Source organism: Anguilla anguilla, chromosome 10 (assembly GCF_013347855.1).
Source record: "Anguilla anguilla isolate fAngAng1 chromosome 10, fAngAng1.pri, whole genome shotgun sequence".
In the NCBI taxonomy this organism is placed as follows: domain Eukaryota; kingdom Metazoa; phylum Chordata; class Actinopteri; order Anguilliformes; family Anguillidae; genus Anguilla; species Anguilla anguilla.
Window position 1 is genome coordinate 24,900,203 of NC_049210.1, and position 18,824 is coordinate 24,919,026.

At 40.4% G+C, this 18,824-nt stretch overlaps 1 protein-coding gene across 1 annotated transcript in view; it reads left to right on the forward strand.

Moving 5' to 3' along the window:
- The window catches only part of LOC118206733 (sodium-dependent phosphate transporter 1-B-like), a 320,116-nt gene continuing 301,292 nt past the window's right edge, over nt 1-18,824 (forward strand). The window contains exon 1 of the mRNA XM_035379759.1: nt 1-351. The gene's annotated coding sequence lies outside the window, so the exon portion shown is untranslated. The remainder of the gene's footprint in view (nt 352-18,824) is intronic.

An 18,824-nucleotide genomic window follows, 5' to 3' on the forward strand; every position in this document is an offset into this window, starting at 1 on the left:
AGACATAAAACCATGAGAAGCAAATGTACAAATCAGTCATAGGGGCAGCCGTACGAACATGCTGCAGCTAGTGTCAATTGTGTTGCATCTGTCGAGTTTGCATTGAAACTGGTAAATATAGTTTAAGAACAAGTTTCTCATTGCCATTTCCAGATTGTTTGAATGGCATTACTGTAGCTACATACTGGTGTACTATAGATGGCATGCTGGGTTAATTAACTAGATTAAGTTGGATGCTTTTAGATTGCCTGTGCCTGTGATTTAAAGTTTTTGTTCGTAACACAACTCGCCAGCCTACTGTTGTGTGACTGGGACAAGAATTCATATAATCTTCAAAAAGTATCTGATTTGGTGAGTTCTGTTTTTATTTATTTTAATTGCCCAAATCCCAAATAATAAAAACTGAATTGCTACTTGGGTGCAGTGGTAAAATAATCTTTTTTTAAAGGACCTCTTTGGGAGGTTCTATTATTTTTTTGTATTATTTTCAATACAATAAAGACCCAGGGCATTCTTTCTGATGTTAAATGCTCAAGAGCACCACATTTCTGAATTATAAACTACCAACGCGTTTCAACTTGAACAGCCTTCCTCAGGGTACAGAACATAATATTGTCAGTTTGCCTAGCTTCTATTAAAATTGAGTATGATGTCATCCTTATATTTATAATATATAATATTTTTTTTTTTAAATGTGGCAGTAACTGTTTCAAGTAATCTTTCCTGACTTACCAGACAAATTCCCACCACTTGTGGGTTTGAAGGGTTGCATTGGTGGACCATCATAAAATGTTTTTTCATGTGGTAGGTACATTATTAGTAGGGCCAGCAGTTTGTTTCCCCTTATTTTCTCGCATGGTACTTCAGTCCTCCATCAGTTAGAGGTTAAAATAGCCTCTTGGTCAAGCTCCTTTTCAAACATTTATCCCATTTGCACCTCAATAATCTAAGCTGATAATTAATCACAAACGATGATTGACAGTGATATTTACAGGCAACGTTTGCATGTTAAACTCTGTTCAGTTACTACAGCGGACATGCTGCAGTATTGCAGTATTTTTAAGTGTTGTACAGGGCATGATAGGATTGGTTAGAAGCAGTGGGAAATACCCACATGAAAAATGAGAGCAGATGTAATATTTAACTTGGACAAAAAAGTTAAATAAAAAAACTTAATCCATGATTCAGCTAATTAACTAATCACTCCCTTCAATCAAGACTTTAAGTAGAATCATGTGTCTTAGTGCTAGGATAAATCAAAAACCTGCACCTCCTTTGTAGATAATATCGGTAAGATATGGCTGCATTTCTCTTTTTACTGCAGCAATACTCAATCCTGGTCATGGAGAACCACAGAGTCTGCTGGGGTTTTTTTCCTGAACCCCTTTGCACAGATGCCAAATCATTTTCTATTTAGTGGTTGTTGTATTTAAAGGTTTATGTCTCCGAATGTGAACATCACAGAGACTTGGACTTAAATGAAGCAAGACACTTGGACTGCATTTTATATAGTGCTTTTATCCAAAGCGCTTTACAATTGATGCCTCTCATTCACCCATTCACACACGCTCACACACCAACGGTGTAAGGCTGCCAGGAAAGCTCCAATCAGCTCGTTGGGAGCAATTTATGGGTTAGGTGTCTTGCTCAGGGACACTTCGACACTCCCAGGGCGAGGGATCGAACCGGCACCCCTCCGACTGCCAGAGAACCGCTCTTACCTCCTGAGCTATGTCGCCAATTGTAATATTTACAGTACTAACCTATTATAAACTAATAGATTGGATTATAGTCATAATTTAGGTAGAAATCAAGTGCCACAAATGCAATTAACGTGGCAAAAATGAAGTTCTTCTTTAGTTTGAAATGAATTACTGAGAGATCACATATATAAAACAAGTAAAACTATACATGTCCTGGATTATAAACTCCTTGACCAAACAAAATCTGAGGGTGATATTGCGGCACTACAAAAGATCTATGAAGCAAAAACTAAGTAGTGTACCCTGGTGCCACATAGTGTATCTATTTAGACTCATTAAACTCACTTATATTTTTCAAGTGAGAATTATGAAGCACATACATTTGCCCCTTTATGATGGTTTAAGATGAAACATTGATATCACAAAAAATTATGCACGTTGTGACACAGTGTGCTACACATACCTAAAAAATGTAATCATTCACTCATGCTTTTTCTGTATTCTACAGAATGTAATCTTGGGTTGCATGGAGATGGGATGGTACTTTATGAATTTATCTTTTACTATTTATCACTCCAAGGGAAAGTTTTACGTTCATCTAGCACATATCAGACACAGCAAACTTTCCATGCCCTAACTGACAAATAGCCCATAGCCCATGTAGGTACTAATACCCCACACTATGTACAATAAGTTTACAAGAAAATAATTTTCCACCATCAGAAAAATGTTGGTGATGCTCTGGCTTCATGGTAAATCGAACAACTCCACTGAGCCTTCGATGAAGGCTTAAACTTCAGTATGTGTAATGCCCACATTAGAGAATAGCCCAAACCTCTTGAGACACTATTTCATTGTGAGTGGTATGAATTCTAGCAAAGCAGGTCACTATAAGCTTCTACACTAACAATTGTCCCTATTTGAACAGCTATTTAGCCCCCAGTACAAACATTGAGCATTACAAGCAAAGGATAACAGTTGTCTCTTACATACATCTTCGCTATTGTTCATACGTATACTGGCTAGACTAGGAAGGCTTATACTGTCCTATACGGCAGTGTTTTTCAACCCTGGTCCTGGGGACCCACTGCCCTGCATGTTTTAGATGTTTCCCTGCCCCAACACACCTGATTCAAATGAATGGGTCATTATCAAAATACTCCTCGGCTCTGGGCACCTGCCCGGAGCTCTAGCCCAAGTTTGCTGAGCACCCCCCCCCCCCCCCCCCCCCCCCTCGGCCCGGTGCTCCAGTCCTAGCACCAGCTGGGCACCCCCGCCTCTTGCCACTGTTGATTTTCCATAACAAACCGGTGCCTGCCCACGGCAGATGGGTTCCCCCTCTGAGTCCGGTTCTGCTCAAGTTTTCTTCCTGCTATAAGTCAGGGAGTTTCTCCTTGCCACTGTTGCCCTAGGCTTATTCTTTGGGGGCCGGTTCTCTGTAAAGCTCTATACAAATAAAAATTGATTGATTGATTGAAAATAGTTATCAGTCAACAAACGGACTGAAAACGATTATAATGGCTGAAACAGCAAGTGGGGTTTTGTATGGGGCTGGGGTAAATTCCTATCGCCCATTTCTATTTGTGTGTTTATTTTTCTAACAGACTTTTTCAAGCGCTCTGAATTTTGAAAGGGACATTTATGTGGAAAACAAATGGTACAATTGTATGTTTATTCCATATTTAGTTGGAAATATTGATAGAATGATGAGGTATAATTGCACCATAATTCCTTGTTTATTTTGTTATTTAGTGACCAGCGTGTTTCACCACTGTATTGATATACCTTCAGGATATTGTTGGGTTTATCTTGTTGCTATGACGGAATACAAATTTTTGGTAGTCAAAGACTATTTTTTATGCACTTCCAGATAAACGCTATGTAAAAATGTGGTTACAGGCCAGCTTTATCTCCCGATGCAAATTGTCTCAGCTGAACGCCTTTATTATATGCGTGTCGTTGTCGTTCTTGCACCTGCAGAAAATGCTCCCGTGACAATTGTCCTAGTGTGTAGAGCTTTGCTCTGAGGTCCAGAATATTCTGAATTTCATTTTTTTTTATGCTTGGATCTTCCTCCTAGCTTTCCTTAATTAGATACATCACACCACATGGCCGCCTGCCAAAAAGTAATTCAAACGGAGAACATCCCATGGAGGCCTGGGTAACCTCATGCACTGCAAACAATAAAGGGTTCAGCCACTTATTCCAATTACAACAATCTTATTACCACAAACTTGCAAATCATTGTTTTCAAGGTTTTATTAAATCTTTCTACCAAAGCATCCATTTGGGGATGGTAGACAGATGTTCTGATTGATTTAATTGCCAACACTTCATATGGTTTGTGTAATGTGCGTGACACAAACGAAGTGCCTTGATTGATTAGAATCTCTTTCGGGATCCTAACCCAGGAGATTATTTGAAATAATGCTTGTGCAACAATCTTAGCTGACATGCTACACAGTGACACTGCTTCCGGGTATCGCGTTGCATACTCCACTAAAACTAACACTAAGCGATGCCTGTATGGACTGTGGTCTAATGTTCCAATGAGGTACATCCCCACCCTTTCAAACGGGACCTCCATTAACGGTAATGGCCACAAGGGCGCCTTTGGAGTGGCCACGGGATTAACTATCTCGGGACAAGATGCACACCATCTCTGCACTTCTGCCGGAAGTTGGGGAAGCTTCTCCTGACCCCAGCTCTCTCAGCAGCGTCATCACAGAGGACCTTGCGTCACCACAGAACACATCATATAGCTCACAGATTCCTATCGGTCATGATTGCTTCCCCATATAACCTTTCATTACATTAGTAAACCCCTGCCAATCAGTACCCAATAAAAGGGGATGTGACAGGTGGGAGCTAACCGTAGCCTTTACTCTATTCTTTTTGCCCCCGTGTCAAATTTCTACCGGCACCACTGAGTAAATCGGAAATATCCCCATGCACACACCTTATTGACACCCACAATGCTTATACCAATGCTTCGGGCCGAACCAAGCTATGATGAATCATTGTTTGTTTACACCCTGAATCCAACAAAGCCTGCCGTGTGCCCCTGGATCCTTACCAGTATTCGGTACATCCCCTCCTGACCAGGGGAGGGGGCTGGCCAGCCAGTGACCCACACCACTTGCCCCACTTCCATCAGGGGACAGTACCTGCAGTCGTGGCCTGGCCGCCCCAGGCCGCACTCCTGCCCTGGCATCTGAGGTGTCCGGCACTGCAACCACTAAGACCCGGGACTATGGGGGAACACGGAAGGGGTTGTGGGGAGACAGGGTAGTGGGGAGAGAAGAGGACATTTCCCCCGCTACCAACGAGGATCCCCCTGGTGGTCTTCTGCTGGGAGCTGGAACCGGTCGAGAAGACTGAAGTTCCCTTGCGGCAGGGCTAGGTGCGGGAGACCGAGGTTGGAGGGCGCTGAGGTGATCCTCTGCCAGGGAAACAGCGGCGTCCAGCGAAGTTAGTCTATGGCAGCACACCCAGTTGGCAGTGGCTATCCGCAGGATTGTTTATTGTTTACTGGACTCAGTGCAGTTGAAACGCGTTCTCTGGAGTGATGAATCAAGCTCCACTATCTGGCAGTCTGACTGATGAATCCCGGTTTGGCTGAATGCATAGTGTCAACTCTACTGGCCTGAATAGTGCCAACTGTAAAGTTTGGAGGAGTTTATTTAATTTATTTAAACTTATTTAACCAGGAAAACGCCATTGGGACAGAAATCTCTTTTACAAGGGGAACCTGACATAAAACACAGTTACAAAGTTATACAAGACAGTAGACAAACTACACTGAACAAAAATATAAACGCAATAAAAAAAATAATACCTCAAAGATTTGTTCTATGTGCACAAAGATCTTCTTTCTCTCAAATTCTGCCCACAAATTTGTTTATATCACTGTTAGCTAGCATTTCTCCTTTGTCAAGATAATCCATCACCTGCACAGGTGTGGCATATCAAGATGCTGATTAAAAGCCATGATCACTACACAGGTGTTCCTTATGATGGGGTCAATAAGGCCACCCTAAAATGTTGCGTTTTTTGTTGTTCAACACCATGTCACAGATGCCTCAAGAGTTAAGAGATCATGCAACTGGCATGCTGACTGCAGGAATGTCCTGTAGAGCTGTTGCCAGAGTAATGGGTGTTCATTTCTCCACCATAAGCCGCCTCCAGCATCGTTTCAGAGATTTTGGAAGTTCGTCCAACAGGCCTCACAACCGCAGACCACGTGTAAAAATGCCAGCCCAGGACCACCACTTCACCTGCGGGATTGTCTGAGGCTAGCCACACAGCTAATGAAACAGTTGGTTTAAACAACCGTAGAATTTCTGCACAAATTGTCAGAAATCGCCTCATGGAAGCTCATCTGCGTGCTTGACGTCCTCACCAGGGTCTTGATTTGTCTGCAGTTCGGCGTCACAATCGACGTGAGTTGGCAAGAGCTCACCTTCGATGGCCACTGGCACGCTGGAGAATGGTCCTCTTCACTGATGAATCACGGTTTCAGAGTGGCCCATGGTGGTGGTGGGGTGTTGGTATATCCTATGGGCAGAGAACTCAAGTGCATTTTATCCATGGCAATTTGAATGTACAGAGATATCGTGATGAGATCCTGAGGCCCATTGCTGTGCCATTCATCTACCGCCATCACCTCATGTTTCAGCATGACAATGCACGGCCCCATGTTGCAAGGATCTGTACACAATTCCTCGAAGCTGTAAATGTCCCAGTTCTTCCATAGCCTGCATACTCACCAGACATGTCACCCATTGAGCAGGCTTGGGATGCTCTGGACTGGTGCATACGACAGCATGTTCCAGTTCCCACCAATATCCAACAACTTCGTACAGCTATTGAAGAGGAGTGGGACAATATTCTACAGGCTACAATCAACAATTTGATCAATTCAATGCGTGCGTTGAATGAGGCAAATGGTGGTCACACAAGGTACTGATCAGTATTCTGTTCATTTCATGGTATCTTCTTTTTTGGGGAATCTGTGACTAACAAATGCATATCTGAATCCCCAATCACATGAAATCAATAGTTAAGTGCTTAATGAATCTATTTCAGTTGACTGATTTACGTTTATTTCCTTTGAAGTCAATAAAATCTTCGAAATTGATAAGTGTTGCATTTATATTTTTGTTCAGTCTAGTTACAAACATCAAATGGCCAATGAGACAGCAACGTAACTGTAATTAAAAAGCAGAGCAGAGGTTAAAAACAGGAGCATATTTCAGTCACAGAGTCATAAATTGCATGTTTTAACTCAGTAATTGAAAGTAATTTGCCAAGTTTAAGACCTCTTTGTAATTCATTCCAGTTAGGTGATAAATATGTGTATTTCTAATTAGTAGACAGCTGAGTTAGGAAGAAAATTATTGTTTTATAAATGGTTATATACCAGTGGATCAATCTAAGCAGATTGAATTAAGTTAACCCAGATCATTTGTATAGCAGACTGTCACATGCCAGCGTGACACCCCTGAGAGGGAGATGCAGCAGTGCCGGGGAACACCATTGGCTGCCGCATGGAGAGAGAGAGTGCGCACCCACACAAACATGAAATTGAATAAACAACCCTCTTCACCCTTCCCCCTCACAGGTTCCAGGCAAAAAAAAAAAAAACTAAAACAAAAAGATAAAATAACAAAGACAAAAGAAAGTAAAACAGAGTGACAACTATTTCAGTTCCCCGTACTGGAGCTGGACTGCTTTCCAGCAGACCAGCTCCTTATACTTTTCAGTGGCGCCTCACTTTTCCCCGTCTTGTCAAAAACAAAACTGAAATTAAATGCAACTCAAATAAAGAAACATGCTCTTGGTGTGAGCTTCCGTTCTCGGGCCCGAACTGTGGAGAGCAGCACACCTTTAAGCGCCTGAGCTGATTAGCTAACGCAACCCAGATGCATGTGCTCTCTCCGCCAACCGGCACAGCTGAGACCAATCCGCCTCTCCGGCAGACAGAATGCCACACAGACAATGACGGGTTGATGTAGCACCTGAACCGAAGTGTAAGGTACTATAGTAAACTCTGTCCAAGGCATGTACAGTGGTCGCTGGATTCAGATGACACATTTGCCTCTGTGGCAGCAGAGTTCTGCCGGCCAAAAGGAAATGGATGCGGGGTTCTGATAGTAGAGGGCAGCAGAGTATAATATTTCCTCATAAGGACAGCTTCCACTATTCTGCATTGTACTTGACGTCACGCCGCGTTGCATTGCGGGGTGATTCGCAATCTTAAAATGAGTTTAGCGCTATGATTTTAAGATCATATTAGTACTTCGGAAAAATAAAGCCCTAATACCAGCTGATATTGGGCTGGTATCAGCATAGAAATTCAAATATTTTAATGGACGTAGTAACTGTCTTTTTTTATATTATTACAACAGTTTGCAACATAAAACTCATAAGATCCTAATAAGAATGTCAAAACCATTTAGGCGATTTTTCAGAAAACAGTTAATTTTTTACAATGTCGTGAATTCTACTCAAATAACAACATATAAATACCTAACTTATCAGAAAAAAATATTTATTATCCACTTCCCTCTTCCTGTGTAATCACTGTAGTCACAGAGGGAGATGACACTTTCTGCTGGCAATGTATTCACGGGCATTCCACGCACAAACATTAAAACGAAATTGGCATCTGGGTTCACTTTAACAGGTCATTTGACTTTGTTCACCTAACGCTGCACCAAAGTCAGTTGGGTCATTATAAAAAAAAAATCTAATTGAAGATATTGTAATATCTAATCAGGTTTTCCTCCCTAAAGAGGCGCACAGACCATGTTCCTTTTAGTACAAAACAAAGTTTATTAATAATCTAGGAAATGTTCATTTAAAATGCGTAACAGGAAGATTGGGTTACAAATACTTTCCACTGTCTAAAGGTCTATGCAGTGGAAAATCAGGTTTTGCTCAAAGTGCTTCGTGCTAAAGAGCTTTTAAAACCCTAAGAAAGCAGTGACATAAACCCAGCTAAACCAACAAAAACACAAAACAAAATTAGAAATGCAACAGTAGCATTAAATGTAGCAACAAATGACAGCAGCCTACAGCAGTCTACAAAGAGCAACAATCATCAGTTCGTACATTAACAATAACACACATTATAATTATTACAGAGGACTGTTACCAAAGATTTGAAGAACATAATCCGGCTACACGCTGCACCAGCTGACCATAGCCTTCAAAACTAAAATACACACACACAAATGACACAGCCCGGCTTGACAACAGCATCGCCAGTACCCTGTACAGCAGCAACAACATCACAATCAGACGAGTGAACCTTGTTCAATAATTACTTACAAAGAGCTGGATGCACTATCACAAATCGGAGCTGCTTCCGAATGCCGCTTTTCCAAAACACCACGGACGCTGACAGGTGCTGGTGTTTTGGTCCTCAAGTATGGCAAGGTCATTTTTCAGTTTTTTACAGATTATGAAAGTGCAGATTATAAGCTTTCAAATGATGTGTTATACATTGAAATCTGAAAATATTTGAAGAAGATATGCTTATTTGAATGTTGGTACTCCTAAAATCAAGTAGCAGAGAAAATCCCCTTGAAAGATCTTGAACTTTTCACACTTCTCACAGGGAGATAATGGGTGGGAACAATAGCTAGTTAACTCCACCCCAACCACTAGAGTACCTGTCAATCCTTGCCCATTTAGGGGTTACCCTATTTAAAGCTTTATAACTCCAGATGTGAACCACAGAGACTAGAAAAATGTCTTAAATGAAGCAATACATTTGTACCAATTATAATACTAGCTTAGATTACTTTATATTCATAATTTTGTAAGAAATAAAGTGCCACAAATGCAATGGTCAAGGCAAAAAATCAAAAATGAATTTGCTCCTTTTTTAGTTCGCAATGAAATACTGGGAGATTGCGGGTTAAAGCATACATGTCCTGGATCAAAAACTTCTTGACCACAAGTTCATAAAATGAAGCAAAAACTAAGCAGTGTACCCAGCATCTCCAAATCTACCCAAAATAAATAAATTATTAACACTGGTCTAAAATAGCTAAGGGTCCAGAAACAAATCCAAAATCTCTTCAAAAAGGAATATAATGCTTTTTGTCCATTGTAAAGCATATGAGCCCCTTATGAAGGTTTAAGATGAAACATAGATATAATTTAAACATAATGCAAAAATATAGTCCCACAATGCTGCACAGTACCTAAATGTGTAATAATGAACTCTTGTATGTATTTCTATACTCCTATGTTTTCTTGTATGTGAATGGGACGATATGAAAACAATTTCCAGCCGTCCACCACGTTTTGGCAATGTTTCAGCACTCTCCTCATCACTGTTGTATGCGTCACAAAAACTATTACACTACTAACTAACGCTTACATTACACTGTGAAATATCCACATTACATAATACCACTAACCTATTTAAAGATACTCAATTTCTAAAATAACGTATATAACCGAAATATTTTGAGCAGTAATACTTACATAGCAATGATGAAATCTTATCTATGTTCATTAGATGGAGACAGAGACAGTAAATCAATGACAGTTCTATCCGCTTCTGTTTTGCTCCAGAAAACGATGTCAGATAGGTCTATCAGCAAACATATGGCTTAGCTATGCCCAGAAGTCCTCAATAATAATGGTATTTTCCAAGGAATTACGAAAAATCGTTGACAACGTTTCGTTAGGTGCAACGTCTTTTAATGCTACCATATATAGAGCGAATGCCATGGTAAGAAAATGTTCGCCTACGCTAACCTATAAAACGCTATTCCAAAAGCAAAATTAAACATGTTATACATCGTTAGAAAGCTTATACTCTCACCTACTGATTGATCGTCCGCCGTTGTAGCAACCTCACACAGTAAACAAACATAGGCTACTACCACACGGCTTTATTTATGGGCGGTGGCTTGGCCGAAACAAAGTGACAATAGTCAACGAAATCAAACATGCTAATTAAACTGCACCCCCATCACGCCTCCAAAATCCGGCTGTAAGAATCACTAAAACAAGCCGACTTTGCTGACAAATTATAAGTATTTAGTGACCCTAAAAATGTTGTTTATTCTATTGAGTGACTTCTTCAACACTTTAACTTTCGTAATATGAAAAAAAGGAAAACAGTAAAAAAAAAAAAAATTAAAAAACCTTTTTTGCCTCCAAGCGCGATTTCAAGATTTGTGACTTGCGGACATTTTCTCCAGCACCCGTCACATTATTGCTACTCGGCTCCCCTACCGTATTCTCCAGACTACCGGCGGATTTGGTTCCTGTACCGCATTCTCTGGGCTAGCTGTGCAGTAGTGTACAATATTATTACACATTTTTGTTATAACGTCGCTGTGAAATGATTTACATGTTATTCGGTTATTATGTATTCATGCTTTCATATATTAAGGTGTCCTATAATGTACAGCTCTCCTGAGAATTCTTCCCTTTTCCTTGAGAAAACGCAAATCCGAACACCATAAACTTTAAAATCGACAGCAAGTTAATTTTATGTAATTGTATGTTTAATATCAGTCAATAACACATGTAACCCATTATGTTTTTAAAATGAATATTGAACACTCATTCATTTCTTACTGTTTAATTTCTGTTCCTGAAACGGAAAAAAAAAATTGGCTAAAGGCTGCGTCCGAATAGTCTTTTTTGCTTAGGAAGGTTCCTATCTGAGTGAAATTACCCTGAAGTATCTAAAGCCGCGTTTCCACCGCAGGAACTATACCCCGGAACTAGGAACCTTTTGAGGAACTCAGTGCGTTTCCACCGCAGGAACTAGGGTCTAAATTTAGTTCTGGGGGCTTTGTTTTACCCCCCAAAAGGTTCCTGCTCGGGGGGTAGTACTTTCCGAAAGTACAGGAACCTTTTGGGTGGAGCTTGCAGCGCTGAACATTTCTGATTGGTCGAGTACTCACGGGATTTTTTGTGTGTCTATTTTCAGGCGCCATGTTTGAAAATATGCAGGCGCAAACCAATTTATTTTCATAATAACTTCAAATCAAACTTGTATGTTATGCGGCGCAGTAGCCTACTTTTGGTTATAGCCTGCCAAAAACTTTTGAGTCAATTACAACGGGCTAAGAAAATCCGGAAAAAAATATTCAACAACCGAATTAATCCGTTTGAATGTTTTAGTACGTAATATGCTGTCCCAGCACGAATGCTTAGCATTTTATAAAACGAATACTAAAGCAAGAAAAGAACAGAAGAGCACACGTTATAATTCCAAGACGTTGGCAGGCTATAACCAAAACTAGGCTACTGCGCCGCGTAACATACACGTTTGATTTGAAGTTATTATGAAAATAAATTGGTTTGCCGCTGCATATTTTCAAACATGGCGGGTAATGGCGGAAAATAAATACAACACAAATGCTGCGAGTACTCAACCAATCAGAAATGTTCAGCGCTGCAAGCTCCACCCAAAAGGTTCCTGTACTTTCGGAAAGTACTACCCCCCGAGCAGGAACCTTTTGGGGGGTAAAATAAAGCCCCAGGAACTAAATTTAGACCCTAGTTCCTGCGGTGGAAACGCACTGAGTTCCTCAAAAGGTTCCTAGTTCCGGGGTATAGTTCCTGCGGTGGAAACGCGGCTGAAAGGTGCTTCAATGCTTCCTATCTTATCTCCTTTAGCATAGGGCACACTGGACTGTCCTTTACGAAAGGAGAGGAGATAATGCCGTCCCACAATTCCTTGCGGCAGCAACATTTAAAGCGACGCACTATTTGGCCGTTCACAAAAACAAACGATCAACATGACTGTGTTGTGTGGTGGTTCTTAAACAATTATATGCATAGGCTTATAATCAGATCATAATCAGCATATTAACCATAACACAGAAACCTGTCTTTCAAGAAAAAGGGATATGAGACGTTTTTAGCCAGATGATGTTTTTAATTCAACATGTTTGAAACTTAAGAATGATGATATGTACAGCAGTAGATTTGTAGACCTAACATGTTATGCCTATCTTGCATACATTTAACAATTATTTTCATACAATCAAACTAATTGGGATTCATGTCGATAAATATGAGTGGACAGGAGGGTGAGCATGAGCAACCATTCTCAATGTGACAACCATTTCCTTTCACTTGTGACTGGTAGCCCATATTCCTTTTTTTATTTCAATTCCAACCTTGGTAATGAAGTAATGTTTTTCATCGGGTTGTCCACATTTATGCATGAACACACGGGGCGAAGTATCTAAGAAGCGCTTTTAGTAGTCCATCTTCGGAACATTGTAGTTTTACAATGGCAGACCCACGTCAATAACATCCGCCGTCGCATAATTACGTAGCCTAGTGTAAGTGCAGTCGGATTCTCTTAGCACTGCGGTTGTCTTTTCCTAAGTCCTTATGAATTCTCCTTCACATCTTTCCTTGACCTCATGACGTTTTTCATCGAGGTCAAGGAAAAGTGGTTAGGAAAAGACATACAACATAATTTTTTTGACTATTTGGACGCAGCCATGGGTTCCCTCGTCAGATTTCCAATGTATTTTTCCCATTGGGATTTCGTTTTTTGGCGAAAATAAGGTCTGTGGTGAACGTAAGCCTAAGATAGCTCCACGTTTTGTTCTACGAGATGACGAATTTCATCATCAGAATGGGGTTATTGATAAACTTTTCTTCCCAATGACCCATAAAGAGGTTGGCATAGTTGGCATAGCAGGGTTTCCCCCAGAAAAGTTGTTTGGCCCAGTGGCAAGTATATTTTGATGGGGGCCAGCGGCCTGGCGCGGGCCGGCGGCCAAGTGTCTTTTTTGATGGGGGCCCGGCGAGGGCCATCGACAGACTGATGGCAGCGTTAAGGTAGGACCCTATGGTTTCTGTGAATCACAGACGGAATCGCAGAATTGAGAATTTAAAAAAGCTATAACACAGATTCCATAGGGCCCTACATTAAGTCAGTGCTAAAAGCTGACTGGAGATTTGAAAATATAACAACATAATGTGAATGTCATTTATTCAACACATATTTTAAAAAATCAACAACTATTTACAGCATAGCATAATCTTACAAAGAATCTGACAACAATGTACAGACTTGGAATGTTGTGATTTCAACAAAAGTTTTTGCACTCTACAAAAAACTTGTATTCAAGTCCTGAATGGCTACTGAATCTTACAACAAAGCCCTGGAATGCTGGGCACATTTAAATAGGAATGGGAATCGAGAACCAGTTCCAAGTTGTCCTATTCATTGGAATCGTATGCCTCCGAGCTTATTGATGTTTTTACGACAGCTGCGCATTTCAAAACAATGATGTAACGCCTTGGGGGAGGCACGCACTCAGTCAGCCTCTCTCAGGTGTTTGTTTTGGACGGCAGCTGTCACAACAAATTTGATCCAGGCTGCCAGCCTTGATACATTCTGTTGCGATAAAGATTCTAAGACAACTCAGCAATTTCTCTGGATTAACGGGTTATTTTCTAGCCTGAAATGCGATCGTATTACTAAATGGCTACACATGTCATGTAACATGCAAGTAGTTGGCTATCTCCCTGGATATGAAGTAAATGTTTTTACCAATAAATAATGTAATAAATGCGATTTTATCTATGGAAATAGCTATACAAAAAGGCAAAATAAATGTTGTGGTTGCGATTGCTGTCGTAGATGTCAGAAGGAAATGTCACTGACAAAAAAAGTTTGCTCTCTTTGCAGTGGTTTGGGCTGGAAACGAGCTGTAAGAGCGGGATATGCACAACACTGCCTACTCACTGACTACTGAATCTTACAACAATGTACAGCCAAAATATCTATGTATCTGTGTTGCTGACTGTTTGGCTAGCTAGCTAAGTTAGTTAAATGACCACGTTGTCGTGCACATTAATGTCACCAAGCTAACGTTATTAATAAACAAGTGAAGTCGTTATTTCAATGGTGATTAATAAATCATGTAATGTTACAATGTATTGAATGTTACATTCATGCTACTAGTTTAACGTTACCTACACTTCTTAAGTAAATATAAAAAGAATGTACTTACCGAGATGAAGTGATAACACAGTTTGTAAAGAGGTTAGTTAGCCTACTAAAGAAATGGTGCCTTGCTTGGTACCGTTAAAATACATCTTAAAAATACATTTTAAAAAAAATCCCCGATGCTTAGGCCTGGCAGGGGGTCAATTTAGGCCTGGCGGCCGCCGGGCTTGCAATACACTGGTGGAAACATTGCATAGTAACTATGCCAACCTCTTTATGGGTCATTGGGAAGAAAAGTTTATCAATAACCCCATCACCAACCCAATCTTTTCCTAAATCTACCTATACCGTAGATATATAGATGATATTGTGATCATCTGGAATGGTTCTGACAATGAATTTGCTTCTTTTATGCAGTATGTTAATAATATGAACAATAGCCTCACATTTACAGAGGAATATAGCCCCACGAGCATTAATTTTCTGGATTCAACAATATCCAAAAACATTGATAATAGCCTAGAGACCACGATCTATTGCAAGCCTTTGAGCCGCAACACATTACTGTGGTCAGACAGTAATCATCCAGAATGACTCAAACGCAATATTCCAGTGGGTCAATTCCTCAGACTAAGGCACAATTGCAGCAGCCCTGAGGAATTTAAGTCAAAATCCAAAGAAATGAAAAAACACTTCTCAGAAAGAGGCTACAGCATGGTTGACATTGACCGGGCACTTAAGCGGGCCAAACATACGGACCGTTCTTCTCTACTGTCCAAAAAGGCAAAAAAGAAAGCCTCTCCACGTATTTGCTTCTCCACTGAATATAACCCCTCTGCTGGCCAGGTGAAGAATATAATTCTCAAACACTGGCATGTTCTTAAAAGTGAGCCACCACTGAAAGTCATCACTTCCAATCTCTCTCTGATATCTTTTAGAAGAGCACGCAACATTATAGATTATGTTGTACATAGCTTTATGCCCCCCACTGCAGCCCCTAACACTTGGTTGCCAGGCCCACCTGCTGGTCTCTACTGCTGTGGCCACTGCACGCATTGTTCCAACTCTTACAAAGCTAAGTTCTTTTATCATCCTCTTAATGGAGCCAAATACGAGATAAAATAATTTATTAATTGTAACTCCACCCACGTCATTTATATGCTGAAATGCCCTTGTGGCCTAGTCTACGTGGGTCAGACCAAGCGAGCACTCAAAGTAAGAATTGGAGAACACAAAACTGCCATACGCAACAAAAATCTTGACTATGCTATGGCGCGTCACTATGTTGAAGCAAACCACGGCTCGGTTTCCTCCCTCAAATTCATAGGTATAAAAAAGGTCAAGCCACCCCCAAGGGGAGGTGACATCATTAATAAATTACTGCGTAGGGAAGCCTTTTGGATCCACACCCTTAACGCAGCATCTTCTGGTGGAATAAATGTCCAACCGAGCCTCTCTTGCTTCCTCTAATGATCCCTAGTCTCTTCTTTTTTTGTTTAGGCACTGTGGAACTCAATATCCAGAACATCTATATATTTGTAGATATGAACATGGATTAATCATACTAGACAATGTTTCCCCAGTGTACTTTATATAGTTATTTTTCATTTTTTATTATTATTATTGGTTTTTTTTTTTTGTTTTTTGTTTTTTTATGAATAATTAGTCTACCTTGCCTATTCTCCCATAGAGGAAACACTGCTGTTATCTGTTGCTATATGCTTCTACATATATTATTTGATAACTGTGATGATGAGTGCCATTGTTTTTTTGTTTTTTTCTTCTTTATAATGGCTGTCAATTACAGAATATATATACCTCCCCCTTTTCTTTTGTTCTGTTGTTGACTCTGAGGAAGACGCTTGTCAAAACGTCAGTCAGCCCCCTGCAATAAATGTTCAGTGTGCTCCAGTATCTTACTTCGGGTAGTTTATTTGAAGTGCCCAGGTAAAAAGCCTTGCTTACACTATTATAATTTAGTCCTATAGCTAACCATTTGTGAATGGACAGACACAAGCCAGGAATAAATTAACGTTCGTTAGCTAACGTTAGCATGTACAAGAACAGCTAACATATAGGCCTACCATATAATCAAGGGAGTTTTGGCAGGTCTAGTTTAACTGAATAATTATCTGTAGTCTTATAGGGAGCCGGTGAAAGGCAGTCACTGTCTTATTCTGATTTTTTTCTACAAAAACCTATACTAATTTTTACTAAAGCCTATTGTTTGTGAAAAGACAGACAAGAAATCGTTGTTATTAAGTGTGTAAATAACGGTATTTCTGCCACTGCCACGTCGATAACTAGCTAGCACTTTGACAGGTCCAGTCAAACTTCAATTTCTACACTTTTGTGAATAAAAATAAATAAATACCTGTCAGGATATTTGGGGAACACCGCTTTCGATTTTTCCTTTTTTTTTCTCGCGGGTGATTTGTAGTCTTCATGTTGTTGACTGGGTCAATCACCTTGTATTGAGAATTCGGCAGATTCAGTCCATAATGGCGGTACCGCTACACGAGCGCCCTCTACAGGCGGTTGCAGAACAGTGACCTGAGTGTGGCCTCTTGGTATTCGAATCTCTTTGGTTTCAACATAGCAGCTTCTTAGAAACTTATTTTTTAAAGCACATAACTGCTTCTAAATTCACGGTTGCGATATTAATGGGTGTAATTTATCTCGTTCAACAAAACGTGAAACTCTCTTCGACATATGTTAACCACAGACCTTATTTTCAACAGAAAATGAAATGCCTATGGGACAAATGAATGGGAAATTTGCCGAGGGAACCCATGGCGGAGGTAACTTCAGAGTTGGCCTACAAAAAGACGTAATCACTGTAACACTCTATTTGCCTTGAATAAATTCTAATTTAAAACAATTCATTTCGTATTGAAAACAAACACAAAACTAAATGACTAAAGCCTACTATACAGACCAATCTGGCGTTTGCTTATAATGAATGTATGTGATAAATGCAGTTTTTTTCCATTAATTATTTTGTATAGGACAGAATTGCGCATATACAATCCTCAAATGACAACTGTAGCAGCAGTGAACAAAAAGTCATTTTACCGCGTTACATTTATGATGCGTTATATTTATCCCCTATATCGTAAGTGAAACTGACATGGATGACGTTAGACTGTGCTCAAGACTATCTGACTATAAGTTTCACAGTTTGACCACAAAGTTAGTTGAATAACTGTTTATAGATGTACATTTCACTGAAATACACACAAAAAGTAATGGATAACAAGCATGTCCCTATTTTCAGCTTGTCTTTATAATGTATTTTCCTCTCCATTCCCGTATATAATATAAGAGCAGCGGTAACACTGTTTTACTTTGCTCCTGCCTCCCACGGTTCAAGTGTTAACTGTCAGATATGGTTTTTGAGTGCTCACATTTGTTTTGTTTTGCAAACAAAAGTAGTTCCTACTAGAAATACGAAGAAAATGTATGCAAATTTGCTGCTGCCGGGAAGATCTCTTGTGGCAGGAGCGTCATCTGAAACCAGTGACCACTGTAAAGTAGAGGAGGAAGTATGCATGTACAGTATGTCTCCATAATCTAAAACGGGTTTTTGAAAAAAGTAACTCAATCAATCAATCGAATTTTATTTGTATAGCATATTTCACAGCAATTGTCACAATACGCTTCACAGACAACCCTGGCCTAGACCCCCACAGGAGCAAGCCTAAAGCAACAGAGGTAAGGAAAAACTCTGTGGCAGATGGGAAGAAACCTCAGAAGGAACCAGGCTCAAGGGGAGAACCCATCCTCCTCTGGTTGGCTCAGGGTGTTGATTGGTGACTAACATAGTCAGTCAGTCAATTTTAATGTTCATAATGTGGCTCAGATAATGGGCGGGCCGGGTGGCGGTGGTAGGGAGCAGCAGCTGGCGATGGATGTGGGCAGGGTGAAGGCAATGACGAAAGAGGGGTTGGACCGCAGTGGTGGGGGAGACCAGACAGATGAAGATTGGGGCAAGAGCCCCGCCGGCAGCATGGGGAAGAAAGTAGAAATGACGATTATGGAATTCACAGTCAACAGACAGTGGGAAAAGTGACAGTGGTATGAACTGGGGAATTGCAATTGGGGCCCCGCCAGGGATAATCTGTGGCTGCATAGCTACTAGGACAGGGATCGAGAGCCCATGC